Source organism: Panthera tigris, chromosome A2 (genome assembly GCF_018350195.1).
Source record: "Panthera tigris isolate Pti1 chromosome A2, P.tigris_Pti1_mat1.1, whole genome shotgun sequence".
NCBI classification, from domain to species: Eukaryota; Metazoa; Chordata; class Mammalia; order Carnivora; family Felidae; genus Panthera; species Panthera tigris.
The window spans coordinates 80,579,699-80,602,050 of record NC_056661.1 but is presented as its reverse complement, the minus strand read 5'-3'; the positions used below and the strand labels follow the sequence as shown (position 1 = coordinate 80,602,050).

General features: G+C 42.7%; 1 protein-coding gene across 2 annotated transcripts in view; it reads right to left on the bottom strand.

Annotated features, from left to right (window-relative positions):
• Positions 1-11,132, bottom strand: part of NAPEPLD (N-acyl phosphatidylethanolamine phospholipase D) — a 45,914-nt gene extending 34,782 nt beyond the window's left edge. For both annotated transcript variants that reach the window (XM_042965016.1, XM_007083928.3), the window contains exon 1: positions 10,962-11,132. The gene's annotated coding sequence lies outside the window, so the exon portion shown is untranslated. The remainder of the gene's footprint in view (positions 1-10,961) is intronic.
• Positions 11,133-22,352: the final 11,220 nt, after the last annotated feature.

Genomic DNA, 22,352 nt, shown 5'->3' with positions numbered 1-22,352 from the left:
TCTACCTTAACAAAAGCACCAAGACTCAGAACAAACAATTTTGAGACGAATGAGTGTGGAACACACCTGACTCTCTGAGGTACAAAGTAGAGAACATGTTCTCCCTTCAAAACCAGTCAAGGACAACAAATGTTCTTGATCACAGAACACCAAAGGCTCTGAAAATCTTTGCTATCTGAGACAATTCAAAATACTGAACTAAAAGTCATTTCATAAGCTATTAGAAGATTTTAAGTCACTAAAATATGCACACTATAGGTGCCTCCTCTACAAGACATTTTTTCCAATATGTAAATAAGCAAAGGGTTTTTTAATGTTTATTTATTTTGAGAGAGAGTGAGGGAGAGAGAGAACCCCAAGTAGGCTCCACGATGTCAGCACGAAGCCCAACGCAGGGCTCAATCCCACGAACTGTGAGATCATGACCTGAGCCAAATAAAGAGTGGGACGTTTAACCAACAGAGGCACCCAGGCACCCCTCTAGTAAATAAATATTTTTAAAAAAGACGTTCGCTCACATGCTCTCTCTCAAACTTTAAAAAATGTATTAGAAAGCAAAGCTTTGATTAGAATTAGAAACAATAAACAAGGTGAGAATTGGAAACAATAAACAAGGCAGCTTAAGACCAAAGCCCATTTTATTTTTTTTAATGTTTATTTTTGTGTGAGCGAGAGAGAAAGCAAGAGAGACAGAGAGTGTGGGGGGGGGGGGGAGGGGCAGAGATAAAGGGGACAGAGGATCCCAAGCAGGCTCCACGCTGACAGCAGAGAGTCTGATGCGGGGCTTGAGCCATGAGAGCATGACCTGAGCCGAAGTCGGACGCTTAACAGACCGAGCCACCCAGGCACGCCAAGACTATAAGCCCATTTTAAAATACCACCTACAGGGGCGCCTGGGTGTCTCAGTCAGTTGGGAGTCTGACTTCGGCTCAGGTCATGATCTCACAGCTGTTGAGTTAGAGCCCCGCGTCGGGCTCTGTGCGAACAGCTCAGAGCCCAGAGCCTGCTTCAGATTCTGTCTTCTCTCTCTCCGCCCTCCCCTGCTCACACTCTGTCTCTCCAAAAATAAATAAACATTAAAAAAAATTAAAATACCACCTACAGTAATACAACTGGAATCCTTAGGATAATCATACTAAAACGGCATGTTATGGCAAATTGAGAAAGCATGCATAAAGAGGTATGTTTAATGAAACAACACGGTTATCACCTCAATTTCTTAAAAATAACGCAAATAAGCGCCGTCATGTTATAATCAGTGACACCTGTATGATATAATTACTTAATTGAAAAGGTTGGGGCTGGTGGGGAGGAAAGACTAACTTGATGGTTAAGAAACTAAGAAGTACATCCTAAATCTGTTATATGACCTTAAGTGCTCATTTACTGTTCCTTAAGCCAAGATTTGAACAAAAATATTCTTTCAAATGTGGCCTCTCTCTCCCCTGTCTCTCTCTCCATCAATTATGCAAAAAGAAAGCTTTTTGTTTTTTAAAGTATAACCCATAAAGAACAGGAATGGAGAAACTGGTCTTCATAGCTCCTGGATAGAAAGGAAGGGGACTGAGGGGGAAAGCACTCTCTTTTACTTCTGACTTCAGTTCTGGTTCCAGCTTTTACTGTACTGAGCTTTCTTGACTTACAACAGGGTGAATCCCGATAAACCCATCCTGAAGCTGGAACTAACTCAGATCAAAAATGCCTCCAACACACCTAACCTACCCAACATCACAGGCCTACCTTGCATGTGCTCAGAACACTTAGTCAGTCTACAGCTGGGCTACATCATGTAACACAAAGCCGGTTTTGGAATAAAGGGCTGAACAGCTCATGTATTTATTGACTGCTTAAAGTGAAAACAGAATGGTCGTGTGGGGACAGAATGGCTCTAAGTGTGTCGACTGTCCACCCTTGTGATCATAGGCCTGACTGGGAGCCTGGGTACTGCCAGGATCATACCATGAACATTACCTTGGAACAGTTCAAAATTCAAAGTGTGGTTTCTACTGAATATGTATGGCTTTTGCATCATCATGAAGTTGAAAAACCAAAAGTCAAACCATAGTAAGTCGAGACTGCACTGAATTGTGTAACATTTATTTTTTCTTTTTTAAAGTTTATTTATTCTGAGAGAGCAAGTGAGAGAGAGCAGAGAGGAGGAGGAGGAGCAGAGAGGAGGAGGAGGAGGAGGAGGAGGAGCAGAGAGAAGGAGAGAGAAAATCCCAAGCAGGCTCCATGACACCAGAGAGGAGCCCCAACTCAGGGCTCGAACTCATGAACCAGATCATGACCTGAGCCAAGATCAACAGTCAGATGTTTAACTGGCCGAGCCACCCAGGCATTCCTGAATTCTTTAACACTTAAAAAGTCACTATCATTGAGATTCACTTTCTCCATCTGTAAAATGAGAGGCCTGGGCCACACCCGTCAGGCCCCTTCTACCTCCCTGATTCTAACAGCCGGTGGCTGCACCAGAGAGCCTGCTCAAAGCCACAAAAGAGCTGTCCCCTCTAGCGTGGCTACTACCAAGCCACGTGCCCCTCCCAAGTTCTCCTCCCTGCTAGGAGGTTCCCCTCTAAAGTTAGCTCAGATGCAGCCACCTTCCCAGGCTGGGTCAGCAAGGAATAAGCACAGCATTTTTCATCTGAGAACAGCAAGGTTAGCTCCTTGGAGAAAGTGTAGTTTCATGGGTTTATCAAGCAGACCAGGAGATTATTTAGAGCTTAAAATCTTTCAGGAGAGATTTCACAACAAATCTGATAATCAAACAGCCATTAGATTTCCAACCTTATAATAAGATTTCAGATATAATTTGTAAGGGCCTATATACTTAAATCATTCTTAGAGTCATTTACCAAACATGGTGTGAATGTCTACTATGTCCAAATTCTAGCTTTCCAGGTATGGTGGACAATACAAGCCTCTAACCTCCAAGCATTCAGAATCCTTTAGGGGGGAAAAAACATCATAAGCAACCATATAGATTTTGGAGAAACAGGTTTACAGAAGTGTCAGCTATGAATACTGAAAACTGTAGTTTTTAGTATAAGGCATTTCCATAAGAACTGGCCCAAATTCAACTGGTAAGGAATACTTTTCCCTGTATGCCACATGGTTCACACAGGAAGTTCTGTGACCCCAGAATCAGGGATGCCAAAAACGGAGATAAAAAGGTTAATGACAAAAACCAAACCACTAGTGGGGGTTTTTACAAGGAGGCAAGGCCCAGGGCACTACTGAGGTCAGACCCTGCTCAGCCCATCTCCTGACAGTGTAACATCAGGTTCAAAGTGGCATCATATGACATCCCCGAGAGGTCAACTAACAGAATCAAGTTCAAAGGAACTTTGAAATTCTGTAAGTTCAACCCAGTATATTTTCAGAATACTAGGAAGTAGGTAGCAAATTATAAAAGCACATAAAAAATGGATATAATTAAAATATACTTGGGGTGCCTGGGTGGCTCAGTTGGTTAAGCATCCAACTTCGGCTGAGTCATGATCTCACAGCTCGTGGGTTCGAGCCCTGCATCGGGCTCTGTGCTGACAGCTCAGAGCCTGGAGCCTGCTTTGGATTCTCTGTCTCCCTCTCTCTCTGCCCCTCTCCGCTCATGCTCTGTCTCTCTCTCTCAAAAATAAATAAACATTGGGGCGCCTGGGTGGCGCAGTCGGTTAAGCGTCCGACTTCAGCCAGGTCACGATCTCGCGGTCCGTGAGTTCGAGCCCCGCGTCAGGCTCTGGGCTGATGGCTCGGAGCCTGGAGCCTGTTTCCGATTCTGTGTCTCCCTCTCTCTCTGCCCCTCCCCCATTCATGCTCTGTCTCTCTCTGTCCCAAAAACAAATAAAAAACGTTGAAAAAAAATTAAAAAAAATAAATAAAATAAATAAACATTAAAAAAAATGTTTTAAATTAAATATACATGCATCAGTTACCAGGAAAAACCACATTACTAGGAAAAGGAACATAAAAAATTTAAAACATTTTAAAATAAATACTTCCTAGTTTGTCATCTCTGACTCTTACAGTTTCCTTGTCTGGTGCCCATTCACTGTGATACTGGACAAAATGTACATAAACCATAGCCTAGTGTCTGGCACACAATAAGCCCTCAATAACGGTAAGCCACTATCTTATATTCTAAGCACTTTAGTGGAATACATATTCGATTTTTAAATTTCTGCACTTATAAGATATGAGAGCAGAGAGTAATGGCATGAATAAACTGAAATGAAACTCTGGAACGTGTTTTTGTTCTTATATTTGAGTAAAAATAAGTCCCGGTCTTCCTGGAATTCATACAACTCAGAACAAAAATGAAACCATGGTTCTCCAAAGGATTCCTATGCAATCCCATAGCCCCTTATGGCCTCAGCAACTCTCTGGATTTACCAGAAGACTTTTCATAAACCTTGAATAGTGTCCTAGCTCTGAAAATAATAATCCTCTCCACCTCACCCTCCTTATCTCTCTTTCCTGCCCCCAGGGAGAAAAATGTGCAAACTCATAATACTAACAGTGGCCACATCTACAATCAGCACCTTCCCCAGAGCTTGAGCCCCATTTACGAGAATTCTTTGGCTCAAAGGACTTCCCACCATAGGAGCCCGTAAAATAAGCAAGCATGGCCAACTTTGGCTAAATGTCCCCCAAAGCAATTCAGCGTCTTGTATCTCTTACCCAAGTGATGACTAATCTCAGTGCTCTGCCACGTCCCCTTCTGGTGGTCAAAACAGGTTATTAAGAAAGGATGTGATCTCCAGTATAACTGATAGAGAGGAGTCCCACGTTGTTACCTAAGTATTTCCAAGCCACCTGAGTACAAAGCCTTCACCCTGGGATTCTCAAGGCTGGCTACAAATCAGAATTACCTATGAAGGCTGTTAAACTATACCTGAGTTGGGGCACCCAGGTGGCTCAGTCAGCTGGGGATCCGACTTTGGCTCTGGTCATGATCTCACAGCTCATGAATTTGAGCCCCACGTTGGGCTCTGTGCTGACAGCTTGGAGCCTGGAGCCTGCTTCGGATTCTGTCTCCCTCTCTCTCTGCCCCTCCCCCACTTGTGCTCTCTCTCTTAAATATAAATAAACATTTAAAAAAAATTTAAACTATACTTGAAGCTACTGAATTAAAATGTCAGGTGGGAGTTCCCCAGATAGTTTTTAAAAACTCTGTGGGTGATTCCAATATAGGCAGGGTTAAGAACTGCTGCTTTGAATTAGTCATTGGCATAGAGGTAGGACAGGCATCTAAGAAGGACCAAAGGGACTTTCTGACACCCCTGAATTTATGCTAGCCTAGCAACTGCCAACAATAAAGCCTACTCTTCCTCCCTGTCCCACACTACAAGTTGGGGGGGGGGGGGGGCGCATAATCCCCAAGATGACCACACAGCACAAGGACAGGGAAGACCACAATGCTAAGGACAAAGGTTGATAGGTCACAGACTTGTATTCAGTCCAGCTGGGTCACAAATTTGACTCTGTGCTCCCAGGAAGCCAAACCAAAAGAAAAGGAAACACAGTCAGTGGTGATTCACATTGCCTATTGTAACCCAAAGTAGCCTACACATAAGGAGTGCCCAATAATATTTATTGAATGAATAAATGAAGAACCGGAGTTTAATTGCCTAATTACTCTTCACTAGGACAGAGTTAATTGTTTTTGAAAACAAAATTATAAAATCAAAATTATAGGAGAAGCAAAAGTAACCAAAGGACAGTGAGACAAAAAGCCAACAGAGGGCATTCCCACTACTAATTAGAGAAAGAAAAACTGAAAAATCCCAGGAAATTCCTGAGGTCTTGAGTTCTATGCTGGTAAAGTTGTGACCCAGTGGTAAAGACTAGAAGATGCCTACCATAAAATCTAGTCCCCTTCCCCCCTTTCTCTTCAGTAACAGAGCCTCGGTTTCACTTATGGTTACTAGCTCTGCGCCACCTAAATGACTACCTTTCCCACCTTTCCAACTAGGGATCAGCCATATTGACGACATTTTGTGATTCAAGCAAAAAGAAGTCTCACGTGATGCTCTGGGAGTCTCCTTAAGGGAAAGGGAGACATTCTTTTTGATTCTTCCTGCATCTTGCTGGTTGGAGCCACTGTGAGCCATGAACACGAGGGCGATTCCTGGAAATGGCACAGAGGTCTAAAACGACTTTGGGGGCCCCCCATAACAAGTCTGGACTTTCCAAATCTAGGCCTCCCCAAACGAATCCCAACTGAGACAATAACCATAGCTGCAAAGTTCAGGGAAGCTATGAAAACACAATCCTTCATAATACAGCCTTCCTAATCCAAATGTGGATACCCCGAGCAGCAGACATGACTGCTACTGTTTGTCGCCGTACTTACTATGTGCACTTATTATGTGCCACTTTAAATGTATTCGTTATCGTGTTCGATCCTCACAACATTCCCAGGAGGCAGATACTATCCTTATGTTAAAGGTGATGTCACAAAAGGTTTGCAGAGTTTAACAGTTTGCATGAAGTGAAAAAGCTGGTTAACAGCTAGACCTGGAGATCCAACCCAAGTTGAATCAGATTCCAAAGTCCATGCTCTTTCCACTCACCATGCTGGATCTGCAAGGCAAATCCAATAAATTTATCTAGAACAGATACCAGTTTCAAAGTTAGCAACCTATAGCTAACAGTTAAAGGCTCACAGACAGTCTAGCCTTTTTTTGCTTTCAACATTGTCCTTTTTTGTCTCTTTCAAAGTCAAAAGCACTTAGTAGTTCCCTGATAAGTTCCCTTATAAATATTAACTGCCCTTTTAATTTTACAGGGAGAGGATTTCAAATGATGTGACCCATTTAATTACTGAACTGTTCTCATTTAAAGTTACACTGTGTGGGCGCCTGGGTGTCTCAGTCAGTTAACCGTCTGACTTCGGCTCAGGTCATGATCTCACAGCTTTTGGGTTAGAGCCCCACATCGGGCTCTGTGCTGACAGCTCAGAGCCTGGAGCCTGCTTGGGATTCTGTGTCTCCCTCTCTCTCTGCCCCTCCCCCCCCCCCAAAAGGAACAAACACTAAAAAATATTTTTTAAATATATAAAGTTACACTGTGAAGAATAATGAAGTGTTTTTATATAGTTCTATACTTCAGCCATATAAACAGAAACTACACATGAGGCCTTGAAGAGCTTTTCCTTGCCTTGAAAAGATGTCTTTGAGTCCATCCAGCATATAACCACCTAGCATCTTACCCTTCCAACCAAGAAGAATTGTTAATCAAGTTCCATGAAGACAACTTCAGGCATGGGGATCAATGTATCTAGCGTGCCCAGGGCTTTCCCAGTTTCAGCACGGAGAGTCCTACATCCTGAACTTCCTCAGTCTCAGGAAAACCTGGAGGAATGGTCACTCTACAGCCTCGGGGTACCATATAAATGCATAGTTAGGTCTTCAATAAGACTTGCTAAAATGTGAGCAGTTGGGGCGCCTGGGTGGCTCAGTTGGTTAAGCGTCTAACTTCAGCTCAGGTCACGATCTCGCGGTTTGTGAGTTCGAGCCTGGCGTCGGGCTCTGTGCTGACAGCTCGGAGCCTGGAGCCTGGAGCCTGCTTCGGATTCTGTGTCTCTTTCTCTCTCTGCCTCTCCCCACTTGTGCTCTGTCTCTATCAAAAATAAATAAAACTAAAATGTGAGCAGTTTATAGTAAATTGGAGATGACCATTATTATAAAATATGATTTTAAGATATTTAGGCAGCTAAGCAAAAAGGAATTACAAAGGTCTACATATTCATGCTTAACCAAGAGAATATTGCTGACAACATCAAAAGGTTGTCAAACTCTTCATTGTGATTTATTCAAACGTGTCTACCAGCATTCATATTTGCCAGTTAAAAAAAAAGCTGAGAACAGCACATATACAACATGTGTATACAACGAACAGTTCATCTACACATAAAACTGAGACACCATATGGGCAAAGAATGACAGAGGAATCAACTTCCATCCAAGAATGTTAAAGTACATCTCTATGAAATGGTGAAGCCTAATTTTGAAGTTTTGGCTTTGCGGTTATCATGATTGGCTAAAAACTCTTGCAAGAGTAGAAACAGGAAATCTGTAAATTAAACACGAGGTACACACTTCAGTCCTTTCTAACTTGAACATCCCATGACTCAAGTTCATCACTGTGTGAACCCCTTTATTTCACAGGTGAAGCGAGTCAGGCTGGAGAGTGACATGACATTCAGAGGCTCCAGCTCTGCCTGGTGATAGAACTTGGACTACTTATAAGCCATGCTTTCATCGTAATTATATTTAACAACACTTGGATCAGAAGAGCAATGATCAGAATAAAAAGATAAAGGACACATTTTACCTCATGCAGGATATTTTACTTAGTTTAGCTCATAAACAGATAAACGGGCCTTAAGTTTTTTAAAAAGGGAGTCTAGAAACTTTTTAACTGTCCTTAGTTACTTCAACCATATAATAGCACCATATTCTGAATAAACGCACAGTACTTCTTTTCACAAACTCTCCAAACAAGCCAAAGGAATGAACACAGTAACTTAAAAAGAGAACAAACATCTTTGTAGTTTGAAGAACTACAGAAAACTTTCCAAACCAATTACTGCGTGTTGTCCAGATGTCCTAGCATCAAAGTCTTGTAAGCAAAGCAAACAAGCATCTGACCAGGGTAAGGAGTGCCAGGAACAATCAGGAAGCTTGGTGTTTCTTTATTCTGACAACTTTACTTTCAGAAATAAGAGAGATTTCAGAAGAGCATAGAGGTGTACGGGCACTTCCTTTCGGTCAACGTGTTACTATTCCTTAATCTGGGAAAACCCCCAAATAAGATAAACATGAAAATCTGTTGCCTTCAAGGGAAAAAATGGGTTGTTTTAGCTAACAGGTACATACTGAATTATTTCTCAAACACACTTGTGAATTTATGCTGATCCATCTATAAGCCAGTCCTGGGCCTCTTTAACCAGTGATACTGACCATTCACAAACAATAGGTTTAGGGGTACAATCTGTGGCTGTGACGCTGACCAGAGCTTGCTGAGCAACACCACTCTACCTTGGCTTCATGAGCACACCTTTCTGACAAGAGGCAGCAGTGGATACTACTACAGAAGGCCAGAGCTGCTGTGCTAAGGGACCTTGGGAAACCACTAAAACTTCACAGCTCTCAGTTTCCTGTTTGCATTATCTGTAGAACAACGTTAATAATTTCACACACTGTAGGTCTATTAAATTAAACTAAAAATACATAAATACGTGAAAGGGCTTTGTAAGTCATAGTTATAATACTTATAATACATTATTTAACCACCTGAGTTGGCAAAAGACTATTTCTGACATAACCAAACCGACTCTGGGGTCATAGGAGTTCATACATAATCTATCACAAAAGTCTATTAATAAGATATTTAAATACACAATAAATAGTTGTAAATTCAAAAGACAAGTCCCGCAAAGCACTAACTATAAAGAGATAGGCAGGCAGAGATAGGTAGAATTCTTCAGTATTATAGCAGTTAGAATGGTTTATTACTTGGGCTTTATGCTAGAATTAACGAGGGATTTTTCTTTAATGCCACTTTTATACATGCTCTCACAGGCCTTCAGCATAAAGATGCTCGCTCATTAACCATTACTTATGTGCGAATATGGCTCCCAAATACTTCTTCAATGCTAACACTTTTTACTTGTGTGCTTTTCAATCTAAAATGCCAGATCAACACAGCCTCCCAGCTATAGCCATATCTTATTTACATAAAGAGTAGAATGGCATGGAAAAACCCACCACATCCACAGCCATCTACCACTACAAAGAAAAAGCAGAATGAAACACCAAAATCAAAGGCAAATAGTATCTTTCCCAACAGAGACAAAATGTTCCCCCTCAGTTTCCCAAACTCACAAACACCAAAGGAACATAAAAAATACCGTTTTCAAACATGAGGATGACTCTATCAACTAAAACATAACCAAAACCCTACGATGGAATGCTTACATTAAAAGATCCTTCATACAATTATCCTTGGACTACTTTAAAAATTAAGTTTTGCAATATGAAATCGGTACAACTTAACTTGGAATTGTGAGTGAAAACAAGGTATGAGAAATACATTAAGTATTTTTCCTCTTTTGGAGACTTACCGAAATTCTTGCAGCAGGAAAGCCTGCAGAATCTAACAAAAAATTTCTGAAAATTGGGACTATATTTTCAGTTAACCCAAAACAGTCTTAAGTGAAGTCAATCTCTCTTAAATACACTTGCCCTAATTTCTCTCACAGACCTGATGTTTTCTTGCAACATCAAACTATTGTGGGATATGGGTAATCTTTTCCTTTTAAAGATTACGTAATTTCTTCCTAAATGGTATTGATGTCCGAGGCTAAATCAAAAACACTAAAATATAAATAGAAATGCTAGATATCCACTTTTAAAGAGACTGAAGCTGTTTAATTTTCAGAGAGTTGTATCTCAGGAGTGTCTCAATAAATTACTCAGAATTATCAAATAGCAAACACTTCACGCTCAGCCCAAGTAAAGGAGGTGAGTCATATTATAACAGTAAAGGCAAGGACAAGAACTAAATGACTTTTTAAAGGTTAACTTTTCTCATTCTCTTAATATTCTCCAGGTTCGGTTGCCGTGTTGATATCAGATCGTAGCCCGAGGAAGCATATTTATCTCAACTATCAGCGCCCCAGCGAGTTCTATACCGGGGGCGGGGACCGCCCGCAATAATACCCAACTTAAGAAACAACCACAGAACAGAAAACTCAGAAAGCACCAGCTTCCACCACCCCACCCCACCTTGCTCCTTTCTTCTGCTATTCCATTCGTGGTTCATTTTCAAGACAAAAGCAAAGAAACCTGTTGGAATGAAGTTTTAAAAGATAAACACCCTATATGAGGCAGAAATAAGTTGCTCTAAGAATGCTGTCGACCCATTCATTTACATACAGCCACAGAAAATACACCCACATGTATTTCGATCAGCGAAGATGTGACCTGGTGATTTGAAGAGAAGATGGGATCTAAAACAAGTCCCAGAGACGGCTACTTTCCCAAGAGAAAAAAATAATAATAATGTGGCTCTTCACCCAGGCAGCTTCAGAGACGCGGGCTCCGCAACTCTAGAGGTGCAGAAATTCAAACGAACGCCTGCCGCTCACAAGTACAGCATCTCCAGGACGAGGCAGGGCTCGGCCCCGGTAATCCCACCCACTGCGCGCTCCACTTCGCCGAGCAGTCCAAACGGCCCCAGGCCGGGGTGTGCTGGCTGCCCCACCCAGAGGCCGAGGGGGAAGCGAGCCGCGAAAAAGATACGCGGGCGGGAGAGCGAGCGGGAGCGCGGAGCTCGGGGAGCTACAGCTCGAGGCGGCAAGGGGGCGGGCTCACCTGGCGCGGGGGGCGGCTGGGCGCGCGCGCCGCCGCCGCTGCCGCTGCTCCAGGGCTGCGGGCCACAGCGCCCCCGGGCACAGCACCCCCGCGCGGAGGGAGGGGCCGCGGCGGCCGGCGCCTGGGTTCCGCCGCCCCCGGCCCCGGCGCGCCGGCTCCGCCGAGGGCGCCAGCAGCTGCAGGCAGCGCCTCAGCGCTCGTCGCCTCGCCATCCCGGGGGCGAGCTGTACCCACAGACCGAGGCGAAGTTCGCTCCACGTGGGCTGCTCGCTCACTCGTTGTGACCTTCGAATCTGGCAGCTCTGCCAGCGGTAGCCCCCTACGGGCCGCCGCTCTGGCCTTTACAAGATGGCCGCGCCCGTGGACCCCAGCGCCGAGGCCATCTTGGTAAAGGAGGCGCCGCGGGGCCCGCGCCTAGCGCCCCCTCCGCCGGCCCGCACCTCTGGAACACTCTGCAGAAGCCTTTTTTTTATACAGGATTGGTTACCCTGACCTAAATCAATAGCTAACTTTCAGATGCATGAACACGTTCCTAGACACCGGCCCTAATTGCTGAGACTAAATGGGATTTAGGTGGCATCTCACAGCCGTTGCGATTGTAGTAGACAAGCACTTGGTAGCAGCATACTTACAACCGATGGTGCCATGAGCCTGGAAGCGAAGAAACTAATTTGAAGTGTGTTGTACAAGAGGTGTTGAATATTAATGGCAGTACTGCCTGGTCACGGTGTGCTCATTACTTTTTAAAGCGATGTCACAGCCTACTGGTACACACAGTTCTTGTCTTTTTTTTTTTTTTTTTTTTTTTTTTTTTACACTCTCTAGATGATGACTAAAGAGCATGAAACTGTGATTCTGAGTTTCTCCCAGGATTTTCTATTTAAACTGCAGGATGATATTAGCTGTTTCAAGAAGTAATTTATAAACAGGTTGAAATCAGGTTGAAACAATTCAACAGCAGGTGGTTGGGCAAAAAGATTGCTTCATTCAGAGTCTTCTGTTTGTGTCCATGGTCCTCCAGGACTTGAGGGGCGGGGTGGGGTGGCATGGCATGCTGGGGAAGAAACACCACACAGGGCCCAAATGCAGATAGGACTGCTGGAAAATGCAAACCAAATTACTTTACTATTTGCAAGTGAAAGTGCACCTGTAATGCTGTAGGAATACACGGATAATGTCAGGTGTGGACTTTTATTCCCTCAACCGAGCTTGCACAGTTCCCAAATGTTACTGCCTCAAGTGTGATTTAGAGCTGGTTGTGCCTGGGTGGAGCTCAGACTGCACTCAGAAGCTGGTACCTGAGGTGCGAAAGGAAAGGAACAGAGCTACAAACCAAAATTGTGAGTTAAAGTTATGCTCCGAGGTTCTTCACAGTGCTTCTGGCTAAGGAACATAAAAAGAAGCTCGTTGTTCCCCTCACATTTTGTTATGAAGTTGTCCAAATATACAGAAAATAGATATGCCTTTTTGTTATACCCATTTGAATAAGTTGCAGACATCAAAACTTGTCACCCCTAAATACTTCAGCCTGCCTCTGCTAAGAATAAGGACATTTGCTCCAGAATTAGAATACCATTAGCACACCTGAGAAAACAATTCCTTGATGCCATTCAATATTCACTCTATATTCAAGTTTCTAGGATTGTCCCAAGAATGTCTTTATAAACCCCCTTTCCCCCCCCTCTGAACTAGGATACTGTCTAGGCTCATGTGCTGCATTTTCTTACTATGCTTAAGAAGCAATTGGAAACGTTCACTTGCTAACTCTTCTCTACATATACTTACAGATACTATGAAGAGACAAATGTTCACAAGGTGTTTTCCCTTGAGGACAGGTAAGCACCTCTCTGTATATCAGTGGAATCTAAGAGGAACGAACAGTCTTTTACCACAACATTGAAATGGTAATTGAAGCTGTATTAATTAAGGAGTAGTGTTAATGCTTGCTTAACTCCTGGAATACTACATAAACTTTATGGATTGTGTTACAGTCTCTGTCAGCTCAACTTCTAAAGCTTAATGGTTGGATTTTTTTCTAGACCATGAAAAGAAGCTGATTAGTGTAACAATTTATATTACTCCAGGCAAAATTTCTTGTTAGCCCTGCTTCCCAGGATAGGGCAAAATGAACACTGCACCCTCTGCATTTTAACTCATGGCTTAATTTTAGATCTTGACTTGCTGAACGAGTTTTATTTGTCCTTCCCTCTTTTGCCGCCCCTAGGAAGTCAGGCACTTTGCACATAATGATAACTATTTGTCTTCTAAATTGTTACTGTTAACAACAAGACATCAGGCCCCAGATGGAGTCACTCATGCTAAGCTTCACATAGCCAAACTGAGAATTCATTTTTTTGCCTCTCAGAAATGGGATCTTAAACCAACCAGGAATCTCCTGGTCAGCACTATCAAGATCATCCACCTTAATAGAACCTGCCATCACCTAAAGGAAAGGGACCTTGACACAATGATCCACTGTTTCCTTGTGTAACTTCTTTGAAACCCCTATAGACACATAAAGACGAATGGAAATTAAGACGGTCACACTAATGCTTCAGCAAGGCTTGACTTAAAACTGTACGTGTTTTTCTCTTCCTTATTCTTGAACCCTCTCCCTCCCCTTCACTTGTTTTTCTGTAGAATCCTTTGTTCCGGGAACTCAGTAAAGGTGTTGACATCTTGCTAACCTCGAGGAGTGGCTCCGGTGGCCAGTGCTGGTTTGATGCTAGCTAGAATACAATGAGCATGGCTGGAGGCTCATACCAGATACCTATGGAAACCATTTAGATGCTATATTTCACTTTGAAACCCCTCAGTCTTTTACCCCAGGCGGGTCTGCAGTGTTGAAGGCATTAGCCTACAGCAGCCTCCTTTGCCTGGCAAAGTAATAAAACCATTGGTGCTCTTATCCCCAAACTCTGTCTTCAAGTTATATTTCAGCTCCAGAGCACAGAAGTCGGATTTTAACAACACCTCCTGCGCATAAAAGTCTTTCATTTTGTACAGCCCCTTAGAAGTCCTTTCTATCTGCTAGATGTGATGCTGCCCAATTCATGATTCACTGAATAAAGCCAATAATATCTTTAAAATCTACTCAGTTGAATTTTGATTTTTAACATTACTTAATTTTTAGAGGCACCTGGCTGGCTCAGCCAGTAGAGCATGCGACTCTTGATTTCTGTGTTGTAGTTTGTAGCCCTTCATTGGTTGTAGAGATTACTTGAAAATAAAGCCTTTAAAAAAATTACTTAATTTTTAAATGTTAATTAAAGCTGTAAAAAAAGAAAATTAGGAAACGGTTCTCTATGCATGGCTAATGGCCAATGTAACTTTTCTGGAGACTGCTACTAATTATTTTAATACTTCACAAAACGTTAGGTGCTACTTACTTTGAAAAAGTCACATATAAAACAATTTCAGCATAATAGCTCTTTCATCTTTAAAGTGAGGCCTCCTTCGGGCTCCTGGGTGGCTCAGTTGGTTGAGCGTGACTTCAGCTCAGGTCATGATATCTTGGTTTGTGAGTTTGAGCTCCATGTCAGGCTCTGTGCTGACAGCTCAGAGCCTGGAGCCTGCTTCGGATTCTGTGTCTCCTTCTCTCTCTGCCCTTGCCCTGCTTACACTTTGTCTTTCTCGCTCTCAAAAATAAACATTAAAAAAAATTTTTTTTTTTTTTTAAGTGGGGCCTCCTTGCTCCAGGCCTAAATACTCGGAGCACTAAAAAACTAGTTACTAGAAGACTTTAATTCAGTACATATTTATAGCAGCACCTGTGGAATCCAGTTAACACCTGCTTTCACCTCCAGTCAAACTAAAGACTGTTTTCATGATCATTAGGAACCTATAGATACTCAGGGCACCTGGGGGCTCAATTGGTTGATCCTCTGACTTTGGCTCAGGCCGTGATCTCACAGTTCGTGAGTTCAAGCTCCACATCAGGCTGTCAACGCAGAGCCTGCCATGGGTCCTCTGTCCCCCTCCCTCTGCCGCACCCCCGCTTGCACTCTCTCTCAAAACATTAAAAAAAAAAAAAAATCCATAGATAACTCCAAATAGCAAGAAAGACGTTGGGTAACTAAATTCTAATGGACACTCTGCCATGAACTCTTTATTCTTGGAAACTACCCATCCTACCTCCCCAGACTCCCTACTCTGAGGCTGTACGGCCACTTGCATTATAATATTTGAAGATTTTATTTAAAAAAGCTTTGAGGGGCACCTGGGTGGCTCAGTCACTTAAGCGTCCTACTTGAGCTCAGGTCGTGATCTCACGGTTCGTGGGTTCAAGCCCTGCCTCGAGCTCTGTGCTGACAGCTCAGACCTGGAGCCTGCTTTGGATTCTGTGTCTCCCTCTTTCTCTGTCCCTTCCCTGCTCACACTCTCTTTCTCTCTCTCAAAAATAAACATATATACATACGTACATACATAGTTTCAAGGAAAAATGCATGAAGACAGGACAGGGTGCCTATAGGGGCAGTTGAAATGCGTTTAGGCCAAGGGTCAGCAAAATTTGGCCTGAAGGCCAGATGTTTTATTTTCGATTCAAACTATTTTTCAGAATGCAAAATTCTCAACATTCATTATATTATAGCATTAAGTTTTCTCTTGCTTTTTTTTTTAATGAAGAAGGAATCACAGTATCAAGATTTAAAAAAAAAAAAAAAAACATTTGAGAGAGAGAGAGAGAGAGACAGAAGATCTGAAATGGCCTCTGCACTGACAGCAGCGAGCTGGGTGTGGGGCTGGAACTCATGAGATCATGACCTGAGCTGAAGTTGGACGCCCAACCAACTGAGCCACCCAGACGCCCTTGGTTTTCTCTTTTTCTATTGCAGTAAAAAATGCCCTTAACATTTAGTATCTTAACCATTTTTATGTTAAGGGCATAGTTCAGTAGTGTTAAGTGTATTCACATTATTGGGCAAACAGATCTCCGGAACTTTTTCATCTTGCATATCTGAAACTCTGTAAACCCATTAAACTCTGAAACTCTGAAACTCTGAAACCCATTAAACAATGCTCCCCTTTCCCCCTATCCCTAGGCCCTGAAAACCAGTATTCTCCTTTCTGTTTATGTGTATTTGACTATTTAAATAACTCACATAAGTGGAATCATCCAGTAATGATCTTTTTTGTGACTGGCTTATTTCACTTGGCATAATGTCCTCAAGGTTCATCCATGTTGTAGTGTGTGATGGGATTTTCTTCCTTTTTAAGACTGAATAATATCTCATTGTATTTATTTACCACATCTTATTTATCCATTCATCCACTCATGGACACTTGGGTTGCCCTCTTGGTAATTGTGAATAGTGATGCTGTAAACATGGATGCTCAAATGTCTCTTCAAACCCTGCTATCATTCTTTTAGATATGTACCCAGAAGCAGTAATGCCATATGATCTGGCAGTCCTATTTTTACTATTTTGAGGATCCTCCATACTGTTCCTGTAGTGGCTGCGTCATTTTACAACCGCACCAATACCGCACAAGGGTTCCAATATCTCCACGTCCTCACCAACATTTGTGATTTTCTGGTTGGTAGTAGCCATCCTAATGGGTTTGATGTGATAGCTCATTGTGGTTTTTATTAACAGTTTTGTGATGATTAGGAATGCCAAACATCTTGTTTGTATACTTGGCCATTTGTATACCCTCTTTGGGGAAACATATATTCAATTCCTTTGCCCAATTTTAATTATTTTATTTTTCATTGTTGAGAGATAGGATTATTCATGTAGTCTGGATTATTAACCCCTTATCAGATGTATGACTTGCAAATACTTTCTACAGCTCTGTAGATTGCCTTTTCACTCTGTCATTGATGCACAAATTTGAGATAGTCTCATTTGTCTTTTTGCTTTTGTTGCCTGTGCTTTTGGTGTCCTATCTAAGAAACTACTGCCAAGTCCAAGGTCCTGTTTTCTTCCTGCAGTTTTACAGTTTGAGGTTGCACCTATTTTCATATGGCCTGTGAGCTAAGAATGGTTACATGGTGGGCAGAGGGAGTTGGGAATCAAAAGAAAAATATTTGGGGGCGCCTGGGTGGCTCAGTCAGTTAAGCGTCTGACTTTGGCTCAGGTCATGATTTCATGGTGCATGGGTTCGAGCCCCACATCGGGCTTCGTGCTGACAGCTAGGAGCCTGGAGCCTGTTTCAGATTCTGTGGGTCCCTCTCTCCCTGCCCCTTCCTCCCCCCCCCAAAACAAACATTAAAAAAAAATTTTTTAAAGAAAAATACTTTGTGACATCTGAAAATTATGTAAAATTTGCAGTGCCCATAAAGTTTTATTTTTCCACAACATTCATTCATTTACATATTGTCTAACTGCTTTTGCACTACAAGGGCAGAGCTGAGTACTTGTGCCAGAGACGTTGGACCCACTAAGCCTAAAATAGTTACTATCTGATCCTTCACCAAAAAAGTTTGCTGACCTCTATGTTACGTTTCTTTTCTGCCCCTAGTCTCTTAGTACCTGAGATGGTCTAGAAGAAAAAAAGGCAAGGGGAACCTGGGTGGCTCAGTGGGTTAGGCATCTGACTCTTGGATTTTGGCTCAGGTCATGATCTGGCAGTTGGTGGGATTGATTCCCACGTTGGACTGCACACTGGCAGCATGGAGCCTGCTTGGGATTCTCTCTCTCTGCCCCTACCTTGCTCATGCTCTCGTCAAAATAAACAAACAAACAAGGTAGAGTCAAGGCTATGTTCTACCTAAAGGGAAGGGACAGTTAAGTAAAAATTCTCCAAACGTTTCTTCTTTTTAAAAGCAGAAATAGCAGCCTAGAGGAAATTCTTTGAGTCAAATGATGTCAACTTACAGCAACAGCTTCCAAAGTGGGTTGCCCCAGCCCAGTGAGTATGCAAGAAAAAAGAACTTCTTCTTGGGTTTTTAAATCTCATCTTTTCTGCTTTCTGATCTTGAGTTTCATAATGAATATGTATCCGTACAGAAGCACATTATAAAATACACATGAGATTTTTGTTTGGCATTCACAATAAAAATTGGAGACGACTGCAGGTCTCTCAATTAGAGGGTGATAGTGGCAACTGGAGAAGGCAGCGGATCCAAAGCAATCACTAAAAATTTAGCTTCTTTGCCTTCTTACAAGTAAGTTCACACACTATAGTTAGGAGATCATACTTTGCATTTGATTTAGCATTTATCCCACTAGAAAAGAGACTACCCAAATATTATGGTATTTTAGTTGTGTGGAAAGTAACATCCCTCTTACTGGTAGCTGGCCAGTTTATTTTTTTTTTTTAATCTGAAAGATTCAGAGTATGATCTTCAAAATGTAAAATCTAAGCCCCAAGTAAACTAAGTTCTTCTGAGAAATAGCATTTTCTGTGGATTAGCACCACAAAAAAAATACAGGGGAGAACTCCCAAGAGCAGAGGGGTTAGTCTGCCACCATTATTACGATCTATTCCACCTGGAAAATTCTGTGCCTCCAAGAATAGCGCTGAGATAGTACAAGTTAGCATGCTACTTTTAATCATGAAATTTGGGGCACCTGGGTGGCTCAGTAGGTTAAGTGTCCAACTTCAGCTCAGGTCATGATTTGTGAGTTTGAGCCCCACATTGGGCTCTGCCTTGACAGGTTGGAACCTGGAGCCTGTTTCAGATTCTGTGTCTCCCTTTCTCTCTGCCCCTTGTTCTTTCTCTCTCTCTCAAAAATAAACATTTAAAAAAAATCATAAGGGGCACCTGGGTGACTCAGTCGGTTAAGCGTCTGGCTTCAGCTCAGGTCATGATCTCACAGTTCGTGAGTTCAAGCCCCACGTTGGGCTCTGTGCTGACAGCTCAGAGCCTGGGGCCTGCTTTGGATTCTGTGCCTCCCTCTCTATGCCCCTCCCCCACTCACACCTCTCTCTCTCTCTCTCTCTCTCTCTCTCTCTCTCTCTCTCAAAAGTAAATAAACATTAAAAAAATTTTTTTAATAAAAAAATCATGAAACTAGAGATTTAAAAAAAAAACAAAAACACAGCAACAGGTGAGGTGGGCCTGACTGAATCAGTAGGCACAGCATGTGACTCAATCTCAGGGCCATGAGTTCAAACCTCATGTTCAGCCTAGAGATTACTTAAAAAAAAAAAGGGAACCAAAGCAATCATTATGCAATCATTATGTATTTTGTGCTTAAGAAGAATTTTAGATTTCAGAGCGTTTTTTGAGCTTTTATACTTGAATTTGTTCTTCATTTAAAACACTAGTTTTAGCTTTTAAAATGGTATCAGTGTTGAATAACTGATTTTAACAGCTTTTAATCCTCACGTTAATTAGGTTGGGAGAAATCCCTGATAAGTTAACAAGAAATTGGTCAACCTGCTATGGTTTTCTTCAGTGAAAAAGAATCCCTTCATACCTAAGTGGTTCACAGAATATTATTTGACTGAAGTCTTTTTAATTTTTTAAGTTTATTTGAGAAAGAGAGAGAAAGAGAGAGAGAGAGAAAGAGAGAGAAACATGAGTAGGGGAGGGGCAAAGAAAGAGGAAGAGAGAGAGTCCCAAGCAAACTCCAACCTGTCAGCATGGAGCCTGATTCAGGACTCGAACTCATGACCCTGGAGACTAGGACTCCAGCCAAAAATCAAGAGTCAGACAGTTAACCGACTGAGCCACCCAGATCCCCTGAGTGAAGTCTTCATGGGGGCACACTGGTTATGAAAAATCACTTATTTTTTTGGTTTAGGTTTTTTGTTAACATTATTTTTAGTTCCCATGGAGCTGAATTACACAGTTACAACAAAAGATTATAACTCAGAATAAAGAATCAAACATATTCCAAAATCTAAACACCAAAACCTGACAGTAAACACGGGAGGCATTAAATCTCATTTATCTCCCTCACCCCAGCTAACTAAACACCCTATCTTTTGAAGGTTGAGGCCCTGAAATAGAGACTTTCCTAATGACTTGAGGGATTCATTGAACTTTTTGCCTTCCCTTGAGTGCCCAGAGAACTTGACATGATTACTTCTTATCATGGTGCTTTCCTTGTGCTGCTTTGTGCTATGTAGGCACACCTCTCACTTCCACATTGCTACTGGTAGCAGTGAGCATAGGTCTGGCCAGCCCTGCCCCTAACACGTGCAGAGCCCAAGGCAAGAGGATTAACAAGGCACACATCCTACATATCTTATTTTTGAAAAGTTATACATCAGGGGTGCCTGGGTGGCTCAGTGGATTAAGAGTACAACTCTTGATTTTGGCACAGGTCACGATCTTGTTGTGCATGGGTTCATTCCCTGCGTTGGACTCTGCAAGGACAGTGCAGAGCCTGCTTGGGATTCTCTCTCTCCCTCCCCCTCTGTCTCTGCCCCTCCCCAGCTCACTCACACTGGCTCTCAAAATAAATAAACGTTAAAAAAAAAAAAAAAAAAAAAAGGTTATACATCAGACTGACAAACTGTTAAGTAAAAGATATTCAATCCTCCTACCTTAACAAAATACACCTTCGTAAGGATGAGGAAGCCCGGGTTCTTTAGAGTTCTTTGCTTCTTCAGAACTCTCTGCTAGACCCAGGAGCACACTCGGGGAGAGTTGGCAACTGGTTCAGGACATTGGCTTCAAGCTTTTGTCCTGTACTGTGATGGCCTGCAGCTTATCCATGTGGACCCTTCCCCGTGTCTGAGTCCCATCCATGACCAACAGAGAGCCACCCCCAGGCTTTGGGGTGCACACAATAGTGTGTTGCCTGACCTCATGAGGACAGTCATGGGGGAGAGGTTGCTGCTGGCCCTGAAGGCAGGCTTGAGACCATTTTGGCAGGACTCCAATTCCTGGGTGCCTGGAGAGTGGTCAAGGATGGAGATTGGGCTCCAAGAGCACATGTCTCCATGGAACACTTGGAGAGAAATGCAGCAAAAGGAACCAGCGTGGGCTCTCACATGCAGGGTCCCTCCACCCCTGACCGGCGTCTATGGATAGTTATGCTCTCAGACTACAGCATGTGCCAATCTACCATCAGAAACAATGAACCTTCAAGGGTGCGTGGGTGGCTCAGTTGGTTAAGCATCCAACTTCAGCTCAGGTCATGATCTCATGATTTGTTATTTCAAGCCCCACATCGGGCTCTCTGCTGTCAGTGGGGACCCCACTTCAGGTCTTCTGACTGCCTCTCTCTGCCCCTTCCCGTGCACATGCTCTCTCTCTCTCAAAAGTAAGCATAAAAAAAAAAAAAAAAAAAAAAAGGAAAGAAAAGAAACTGATCCTTCAGTATTTCCACATTCAAACAGTTTATTCCCAGTGCTCAGCCAGTCATGTGGCTCTGCCATCAGTGACTCAGCAAACAAGAATTTCAGTTTTCTAATCCTTTTTAAATTGCCCAACATATTTCCAGTACAAGGGTCATCCAACTTGGATGGCATTTATTATGGACAGAGGGAGAAAAACTATTGCCTTCTTCCCCACAAAGATTAGACCAATCCCTCTGGTATCTGATCCTCCATGGACTCAGTAACCCAATAAGGGTTCCTTGTCCCAGCCCTTCCCACCTACCCCTCAATTCCCAAGTCCCCAGCTGCAGACAGGTATGTATTGTCTGCATGCTTCCAATTCAGGGATGAAGAATACTATCTGTAGTAAAGTGAACAATCCTCTCTTCTCCCTAAAAAATCTGCCTCCAAATCCCCAGAATCTGTGAGTGCTACCTTATGTGGCAAAAGAGACTTTATAGATGTGATTAAATTAAGGATCTAAAATTGGGAGGTTAGCCAGATTATCTAAGTGGGCCCTAAATATAATTGTAAGGGCCCTTCCCTTATAAGAGGGAAGCAAGAAGCTCAAAGAAAGAAGGCAGCAACGTGACAACAGCAGCGGAGATTGGAGTGACATAGCCAGAGCCAAGGAATGCAGGCAGACTCTAGAAGGAACCAGTCCTGTGAAACCTTCACCTTAGCCCAGTGAAACGGATTTTGGCTTTTGGCCTCCAGAACTAGAAGAAAATAAATTTGTACACACCACCAAGT